The 9,113-nt window shown below is 42.3% G+C and overlaps 1 pseudogene; it reads right to left on the bottom strand.

Annotated features, from left to right (window-relative positions):
* Positions 1-258: 258 nt before the first annotated feature.
* On the bottom strand, positions 259-5,915 carry LOC118640307 (annotated as a pseudogene).
* Positions 5,916-9,113: the final 3,198 nt, after the last annotated feature.

Here is a 9,113-nt window from a genome sequence, read left to right as displayed (position 1 = left end):
TTGCCATGAAATTTTGTCATTAGTTATTACATGAATGCTGCCTGGTACCACTGGTTTAAGTGGCATGACCATTTTATATCCACAATTCACTTTGTATTTACAGAATTTTCATGATTTACATACGAAGGTTTAACACTGAGATGCAATCTAGCATCCATATCTGATGTTTTGCAGACAGCAGTGCAGAAGAGAGATGTTTTTAATCACCTTTTCATTTGAGTCATCTTATGTGAAAAATAAATCAATAATTTAGACGTTCTAAGTCTCTAAAGGAGATTTTCCAATGTGCTCATAAGAACGGTTACAGACAGAAAGATTTTCAGAAAAAACTCCCATGTCCACATCCTGCTGTGATTTCTGTCCGTTGTGCTTTCCAGCTGCTTTGCTGTGCATGCAAAGGGGGCCCGCATGAGATGAATGGTTTGCTTGACTTCTTGGGTGTCCTGAGCTTTCTGTCGTACTTCATTTTTCTTCAACCTGCTTATCATACATTTAGCTTGGCATTTCTGTTTGCTCTCTTGGACGCTCTTCATTGCATCAGTGCTTTTACTCCACTGCTCTCACTGGTATTTGATGGGTTTACTTCTACATTTTTCAAATTCAAATGAATTCTCCACTGTAAGCTCTTTACTAGCTTCTTTGCAGAATGCTTTTGTCCACTTGACCCGGCGAGGATTGCACTTGTTTTTCAAGTTTTTATGAAACTTGGATTCACAGAATCGGAACACCTTGCTTCACTATAGACAAACACCAGGCCATGGCTGGGGTATGCAGGCCAAACAGAAATAACACCTCTGGATATGAATGTTGAATTTGAGTGGGGATCCACCAACCAATCGCCAATAAAAAGTATTTAGTCTTGATGAAAAAAAGGTGAAGATTGTTAACCAACAGGGAACACACTTCACTGCATTTAGAGATTTAGGATGAAATGGAACTTCCACTTTCATGCGGCTCTTGGAGTGTCATCTGATGCATTGAAGGGTGGCGGGTTTGATTTCTGGTTGGGGTGAGTGGGGGAGGCAGCCAATGGATATTTCTCTTTCTCTCCCTCTCTCTTCCTATCTGTCTCTCTCTCTCTCGGGAAAAAAATCAATACAAACATTTAAAAAAATTTTTTTTCCTTTATTAATTCTAGAGAGAGAGGAAGGGAGAGGAAGAGAGAAAGAGAGATAGAAACATTGATGAGAGAGAACATCGACTGGTCACCTCCTGCATGCCCCCCACTGGGGGTCTGGCCCACAACCTGGGCATGTGTCCCGACAGGGAATCGAACTGGTGACCTCTTAGTCAACGTTCAACCACTGAAGCACACTGGCCGGACCAAACATATCTTTTTTAAAGAATAAAGGAACTGTCTCTAACAACAGAATTTTTGGAATGCATTCGCTCTACTCATGGATGCCATATTCAAAGTCGTTCTGATGGACTGGACTGGCCACAGTAAGAACATAAGACATGTCAGAATCTACTCCAAAGCGGTTACCCAGTAGGAACAGGTAAAACGTCTAAAGACTAGACAGGGAAAAAAATGCTTAAATCTGGGCTAGACAAAATGTGAAATAACTAAAGGTTGAAAAAGCAAAACATGCAAACTGGAGCTATAATTAAGTTACTGAATGGCTGGTTATATTGTGGACAACTATACAGTCAATTAAAATGTCCACAAACATTTAGAACACAGGGCAATTCTTAATTTATTAAGACAGAAGATTCAATAGCACTCACCACATCCCCTTTCCCTTCTCACACACAGAAAAGAGACCGAATGGGAGCACTGAAATGTTGTGTTGAGATTATTGGTGATTTTAGCTGTCATCTTCATAACTTCCAAATTTTCTACAATAAATTTGCTCCTATAATCATGAAAATCTATTCAACTTACACAGTTCTTTATTAAATACACACAGAATATTTGCAAGAACAACTATTATACAAATTGGCCAGATTTAAGGCCTGAAAATGTTTTTCCTGTATAAAATATACCAAGAGAAACTCCTAGCTCCTTTACCAATCCAGAAGGCCTTTTCCAGATTGTAGAGCATGGCTAGAGCTTGAGGATGGTGTACAGAGTAAGATGGAGGGCAATGGAAGGGGCAGAAAAAGAGGGAAAGTTGTACCATGACTTCTACTATTCATAGGTGTACCTACTGTCTCATCAGCCATTTCCCACCCACTGGATTTCAACACCCTCACACTACAATACCACACTTCAGGGAGCACCCGTCACATCATACTTCATATGAAGACCATGCCTGGACTGCCAGGAAGCCAAGAGTAACCACTGAAGTTGGACAACACAGTTTGTCTCTCACATGGAAGGCACTAAGTTCCTGGCTTGTAGAAATATGTTGCTACATTCTTAACAAGTTACTCCATTCAGGTTGACAGTCTTTCAAATGTGGAACCAGGCAGTGGTATTAGGATCTTTCAAGTTAAAAAAACTGCAGATTTTATCAGACAGAAACAAATGAAAACATTATCAAAGACAGAAATAAAAACAGCAGTTAGTTAATAGTTTAATCACTACAAGAACAGCATTGTGACTTCATCTGCTAACGGCCAACAGTCCATGTTGACTTGTCCTTCCTTCACTGCTGGTGCAGGCACAGTGGTGAGTGAAACAGCCAGTGCTTAGTGTGTGTCAAAGCAGAGAAGATCAAACAACACGTACTTAACGTATACGACTTGGTGTGTGTGTGCATATCCAAAACCATCACCATAATCAAGATGATGACTAGATCCATCACCCCAACCATTCCGTCAGAGGTGCACTTATCTGTTAACTATCCTGTGTGACTAATGGAGGTAGACGCAAGAACTTCCACTGCAGATGGAAGAACAATGATTGTCTCAAGGAAAAGCTCTTGGATTAAGTTGCAAGCTAGGCTAACCAGTTTTCCCAAAAGAAAAAAAAAATTGTTTTTACTTCTTTCATATATTTTTCCCAGATTTTTAATTGTTTGGGGTAGAAATGTAAATCTGGTTCCTACTACTCCATCTTGGCCAGAAGCAGAAGTCTACACAGTTACTTTTATCTGTTCCAAAAGTACTTTTCTTAAGCAGATGTGATGAAGATAATATCAGCTCCTTCCTGGCTCTGTAGACTCTGAGCAAATCCTTTTCCAGAGGGAAGAGTCCTGTAATTAGCCTGTCCAACAGCAGGTTGTCCACACCATTGATGATTCTGGTTAGACTGCCCTGAAGATGTGTGACCAGAACAGGGCCTAGCACTCCCAGTGTGAAGGCAGCCTCACTGACCAAGGCCATGTTGGGCAGTTCAACAATCTTTATTTTAAGAGGCAGGTGTGGTGGGGCAAAATGAACACCAGAGTCAGAAGACTCAGGTTCAAGTCCTGGCTCAACATTTTATACTTGTGTGACTTTGGCAAACTCACTCAACTTGTGAGCCCTGTTTGCCCCATCTATTGATAGGCATAACAGTATATCTCACAGGCTGTCATAAGGAGGAAATTAAATAATGGGTAAGAAAACACTTGGCAATCTGTAAGATACTGTACAATGATGAAATAATAATGATGTGTATTTCCAATACTCCCAACAGTCTTCAATCTTTCTAACATTCTATCTTCCAAACCTCTAAGCTACCACAACACATTAAAAACTCTTAAATAAGTATTAACTAATAAAAAGAAATGCATCATCTTCTAAGTATAATTTTAATTATTTCCCCTTAGACTATACAGTCTGAATCAGGCAATCATTTATATATATATTTATATATATGGCCCAACATAATTTCAAAAACTCATCCTAAATCTAATTTATAAATTCCTTCACCCTTGCGTAAGCACTTGCAGACTACTTACATTCTTGGAATGTGGGTATTGCAAGGCCGATAAAAATAAATCAATTTTTTCCCTATAACAGGCTGAAACTGCAATTTTTAAAACATAAGCAAATTCATAGATGAGATCTGTTACTTACTTCCGTAGCATTGTGGCAAGAAGTACAATATTATTTGCCTTTATCAATAAAACCCCAAGAGACAGCAGTACAGAGTACGGTGTTCTCTGAACTCTTTCTGCAGAAGAAGAAAACCACACGCTGTACATTGTACCTAAACCCTGAAGTTCTGCTGAGGGTTATCTCCAGTTTTACCCCATAAATAAAAACTCATAGAAAATATATGAGATTATCTATAAGCAAGGAGAATAGCAGTTCAGTCTTGAGCAGACTGAAATGGAATTAAACCTATTAAAGAGGTTTCTAAAGTATGCAATGGGTGAGGGAAAACATGAAGAAAAATGGTAGGGGTAAAATGGAAAAAAGATGAGTAAAAAAACTCCTTGAAAATGCTGTGGTTAAAAAAGATGACAAGCCCTTGCCAGTGTGGCTCAGTTGGTTGGGCATAGTCTCCAAGCACCAAAAGGTTGCTGGTTCGATTCCCCATGGGGGGCACATACCCAGGTTAGGGGCTTATCCCTGGTGCGAGGGTGTGTGTGGGAGGTAGCCCATCGATATTTCATTCTAATATCAATGTTTCACTCTCCCTTTTTCTCTCCTCTAAAAATCAGTAATAATAATAATAATAATTATAGTAATAAAGATGACAAGATTTAGTATAGAGAGAGAAGACTTAGAAAATAGAAATAGCATGCCATTTGGGAATTCCTCCAGGACACTAAAACACATACCACAAAGAAACCAGATTTTTAGTGGAGTTGTTTCAAATGTTGATTTATTCATTCAGCAATATGAGTAGCAACTATTTATGTACTAGGTATTTAAGTAGATGATGAGGATTCAAAGGTGAGCAAAAACAGTTATAATTGCCACTTATAGCATATACATTCTAATGGTGAATGGTAATGATTTACAGACGTTAGCCATCCATCACTCAATAAACATTTATTGAGCATCTTCTGTTTCAATAACGCTTCTATACACACCCAGACTGTCAATCAATTACTGACCCCAACTCTTTGGTGTTTGACTTTATCGCCGATCTACTTATGGAATACTTTAGTACCATCAGAGGATGCAGCATTTTATGTAGTACGTAAAAAATGAACGGCACTTATTTTGGCAAGTTGGTAAAGTTTTCATTAACCCCGCATTGATAACCAGCATTACTTGGAGTGCCCCAAATCTGAATTTGGAATCCCTGCAGCACACGGGAGCGAGGGTTCCCAGAAAGACGGGCAGGGGTTACTTGGGGGCATTCTGGTTCCAACCCTGTCCAGGGAGGGCGAGCCGTGTGGAACAAAATCCACTGTTCATCCTCCTCCTGAAGCACATCCACAGGGGCTATCACCCCACCTTCCCTTCGTCCACAGCCTCGTCCGGCCAGAAACTCCACTCTGGCCGCTTTCCCCCAAAGACACTCGCACGCCTGCCAGCCCCATCCCTTTCGCGCTTCCAGACACCGCCCGCCGCCCTCCTCCGGTCCAGGCCAGTTGGCCCTCCAGCCCCGTCCTCTCAGCCTCAGCCTCACTCCCCTGCGCCCAGCTGTGCGCCCCCGGCCCTCCCCGCCTCTCTACGCCCCTCCCGGCCCCTCTACGCCCCTCCCCACCTCGCTACGCCCCTCCCCGCCTCTCCTCTCTACGCCCCTCCCCGCCTCGCTACGCCCCTCCCCGCCTCTCTACGCCCCTCCCCGGACCACGCCTTCTCCACGCCCCTCCATTCTCTCTCCACGCAGCTCCACGCCCACTCACCACCTCCTCGGGGTCCTTGACCGCGCTGCCGCCGCGGAGCGCAGCTTCCGGGAGCGGCTCTCCGGGCGGAAACCGAGACCCTGACTTTGCATTCCGGCCGCCTGCGGCCTCCGCTCCCTCCCTGGGCGAAGCTCCCAAGTTCTGTACCCTGCTCCCAGAAAGCCCTCCTTTCCAAGTCTGGGTACCTGAAACACCCCGGGAAGACACCGGGCGGTGCCTATGCTGAGCTGGTCCCATCGCGCTGACTGACGGGCTGCAGGGAGCACAGGCGAGGGTGGGGCTCTGGAGGGAAGAAGACAGGTTGCTGGGTTACATCTGGGTTCCTCATCATGGCTTTTGTGCTTCCTTGTGCCTGTTTCCTCCTCTGCAAAAGTTAACTATTGCCTGTGAGCCCCTTCTAATTGAGCCTCACATAAGTGCTCACAGATTTAGCTTTTATTGTTCCTTTTTTGGGCACGTTCATCCCATAATTTATTCATTAAGCAGGTGCTATTTTAGGTTCTGAGGATTCAGCAGTGAACACAGTAACCAAAGGTCCCTTTTCTGTTTACTTGCCATGGAGGTTATTTCTGGTGGGGAGAGACAGAAGTAAATAAGGAAATATATGGTGTAATAAGTGGTGATGAGTGCTAGAAAGAGAAGCAGGAAAGGAGAATGAAAGCTATAGGGTGGTTTCAATTTTTAATGGGGTGGTCAAAAGAGGTCTGAATAAGAAGGTGACCTTTGAGGCAAGAGCCATATTGGGAACATCATTCCAGGCAGAGGGAACAGTAAGTAAGTACTACTAGCACCTGAGTCCTGAGCCTCATGCCATGTCATTGAATGGTCAGCAGGGAGGTCAGTGAGTGGCTGGAATGGAGCTAAAGTGAGAATAGAAAATGTAGTTGGGGCAAAATATGTTTTAAGGATTTTGACTTGGAGAAATTGAGGAAGACATTGGAAGAATTATATGATCTGACCTATGTTTAACAGATTAGTCTGGCTGTTGTGGGGAGAACACACAGCTAGGGGACAAAAATAGAAGTCAGGAGACTTAATAAAATATGAATAAGTTATAATGGTAGCTTGAACCTGGTAAAAGTGGTGGAGACAGTGATAAGTAGACAGAATCTGGAAATACAGATTTTGAAGGGACAACCAAAAGTATGGAAATGTATTTATTTAATTAATTTATTTATGGACCGCTTCACAAATGTACACGTCATCCTTGCCAGGGGCAGTGCTAATCTCTGCATCCTTGTGCTGCCAAAGCCAGCACCATAGGATATTTTGATGGACAAGAAGTGGGCTGTAAGAAAAAAAAGAGTCAAGGATGACTTCAGGATTTTTACTCTGAGCAACTGGAAGGGTGAAGCTGTCATTGGCTGAGTAGGGGCAGGCTGTGGGTGGAACAGTTTGGGAGTGGCATAGAGAAGGAATAAAATCTTTTGTTTTGAACATATTAAGTTAAAGATATCTAGAGAACAGCAAGGTAGGATGAAAAGGCAATTGGATATAGGGGTCAAATTCAAAGGCAAATTCTGGACTGGAGATACACATTTGGGAGTTATTTCTGTCTTGGTGGTATTTAAAGAGACGCGATGAAATCACCAAGGAAGTGGCTCTTAATTTCACAAAGTCATTGAACACTCACTCCATGCCAGGCAGTGTGCCAGCAATTGGGAAATGAGGGTTACACAGGACAGAGTCCCTGCCTTCAAGAGGCACCCAGTCCAGCGGAACAGTCAGTCTCATTATTTGTCATGGCTCTAGATAATGCTCTTCACCAACTGCATCACCCGTGTCATATACCAGTCCTGGCTCTGTGCAACTGCAGACTCTTTCCAAAAACTTACCCATCCTCAAAGCATCAAGGGTTGTCATATGAACAGCTGAGCAGAAGCCTTTTATTGTCTAAACCAGCTCTGATTTTAAATGTTGAAATATTAGAAAGAGGCAGTACTGAATGTCCAACTAAATAGGAATTAGTGTATTGAATTGCAGTAGCTCCATGGCATTAGGGGTCTTTGTCTTCCTGTATATTGCTATATACCCTGGTACTTAGAGGAATGTTACTAGCAGAGAAGTTTTAATATGCATGTCTTACAGCTCTGGCTCAGATGCCATGTTTGGCCTGTCAGATGGGCACAGATGAGTCTTGTCTAACAGAACTTGTCAGTGGCAGAAGGGCTCAGTGAGATGAACTCTGTCTAATGCTGCAGGTAAGAGTGAATGTGGGAATATTTCTGGAAAACAGTTCGACTACAGCAGGCGATACGGCTGAGAAACACTGAGACCACCCCAAGAAGGAAACATAGGGAAATACAATTAGAACAGATAATAAACCTTTCAAGGGACTAAGATTCTCTGGGCCAAGATCTGACTTAACACCAAAGCCTGATTGAAGGTATTAACACATCTAAATAAAGACTGTGTAAGTCAGAAAGAGATTTATTTAGCCCTTCAAGCCTAACAACAGGAGGACCTAATCATAGCAAAGACCCTAGCACTACTGTCATACCCAAGCAGTTGATATACCCAAGAGTCCACATTTCTTAAGTGATAGACACAGAACCCACACTAACCATTACACAATGTTGCCAATAACTCTAGGCCAGTACATTTGAAAATTTTGACGAGATAAATAAATTCCTAAAAAAACACAACTTATTCAAAGGTGTGTAAGAAAAAATAGAAAATTTGAAGAATCCTATATCTACTTAAGGAATCAATTCTAAGTAAAACCATCTCACAAAGAAAAACCCAATCTTAGCCCTGGCCGGTTTGGCTCAGCGGTTAGAGCGTCGGCCTGCGGTCCCGAGAGACCCGGGTTCGGTTCCCGCTAAGGGCATGTACCTCGGTTGCAGTTTGTCCCCGGCCCTGGTTGGTCGTGCGGGTGGCAGCCACTCGATGTGTCCCTTTCACATCGATGTTTCTCTCTCTCTTCCTCTCTCCCCCTCCCACTCTACCTGAACAAAAAATGGAAAAATGTCCTCAGGTGAGGATAAAAAAAAAAAAAAAAAAGAAAAACCCAATCTTAAATGGGCTAAGCTGGTGAATTCTACCAAAGTCCATTTTCTCTCAGAAACATCAATGCAAAAGTTCTAAACAAAATATCAGCAAATTGAATGCAACTTCTTTGTATAAATAGGATAATAAATCAAAACCAAATTGGGTTTATTCTAGGAATGCAAGTTGGTTTAACATTAAACAGCAACAACAAATCAAATAAATCCAGATAGTGTGGTGCAAAGATAGACCAGAAGATCATTGGAATTGAATAGAAAGTCCAGAAACTGACCCATAAACACATGTATGATAACCTGATTTACAGCAAAGTTTCAACAATAATTAATTGGGGAAAAGGACTGTTCTACAATGAATGATTCTGGATCATATGAACTGGGCATTCCTATGAAAAAAATTATCGATCAATCCCTACCTCACACCATACAC

This window comes from Molossus molossus, unplaced genomic scaffold (genome assembly GCF_014108415.1).
Source record: "Molossus molossus isolate mMolMol1 unplaced genomic scaffold, mMolMol1.p scaffold_m16_p_22, whole genome shotgun sequence".
NCBI lineage: Eukaryota > Metazoa > Chordata > Mammalia > Chiroptera > Molossidae > Molossus > Molossus molossus.
This window is presented reverse-complemented; position numbering and strand designations above follow the sequence as displayed.